We start from the raw sequence: 682 nt of genomic DNA, 5'->3' as shown, positions 1-682 counted from the left end.
CGCGGCGCAGAGGACGGAGCGGCGTGTGTCGGGGGGGGATCACCTCGGTGTCAGCCATCTTTCAATTGTGTTCGCCGCCGCCGCCGCCGCTCTCCAACGCCTGCGCCGCCTCCAGCTCGCCGAGCTCCAGCCGAAGGAGAAGGGGGGTAAGTTGCCCCGGCGGCCCCGCGTCCCCGGGACCGAGCCCCGCCGGCCGTCAGCTCCCCCGGGCCGGGCCCCGGCGGCGCGGGGAGGGGACCCCCCACCCCCTCAGCCCGCTCCGGTTCGGCCCGCAAACTTTTTGGCCCAGAAATGGAGGCGAGGAGCGAGTTTCCTCGGCTCCCCCGTCGCTCGCCGCCGCGGCTCCAACAGCCGCCACCGCCGCGGCGCCGAGCCTTCCCTCCGCCGCCTCCCCGCCCCCCGGGCTCCCCTTTTCTTCGCGTGAAATCCCGCCCGCCGGCCCTCGCCGGGACCCCGGACCGTCTCCAAGCCCCGCGCGGGCCCATCGGCGACCTGCCCCGTTCGCGTCGCCCCGTTTCCGAGCGGGAAAGAGGGTGGGACCGCCGTCGGGGGGTGACTCGCCGCCTCGCTGCCTCCCGCGGTTGTTGCTAAGCTTCACCATCGTGTCTCTCTACTCTCTGGTCACCGACAAAGTTTCTTCTTTTGGATAAGTGTTTTATGTTTTTCCCCTCCCCGTTTTCTC

General features: G+C 71.3%; 1 long non-coding RNA gene across 1 annotated transcript in view; it reads right to left on the bottom strand.

Annotated features, from left to right (window-relative positions):
- The window catches only part of LOC111824340, a 2,072-nt gene extending 1,582 nt beyond the window's left edge, over positions 1-490 (bottom strand). The window contains exon 1 of the long non-coding RNA XR_002827416.1: positions 44-490. This is a non-coding gene — a long non-coding RNA (uncharacterized LOC111824340). The remainder of the gene's footprint in view (positions 1-43) is intronic.
- Between the last annotated feature and the right edge of the window lie 192 nt (positions 491-682).

Source organism: Myotis lucifugus, unplaced genomic scaffold (genome assembly GCF_000147115.1).
Source record: "Myotis lucifugus unplaced genomic scaffold, Myoluc2.0 scaffold_1215, whole genome shotgun sequence".
In the NCBI taxonomy this organism is placed as follows: domain Eukaryota; kingdom Metazoa; phylum Chordata; class Mammalia; order Chiroptera; family Vespertilionidae; genus Myotis; species Myotis lucifugus.
Note: the sequence above shows the minus strand (reverse complement) of the source record. Positions and strands in the feature narration are given on the sequence as shown.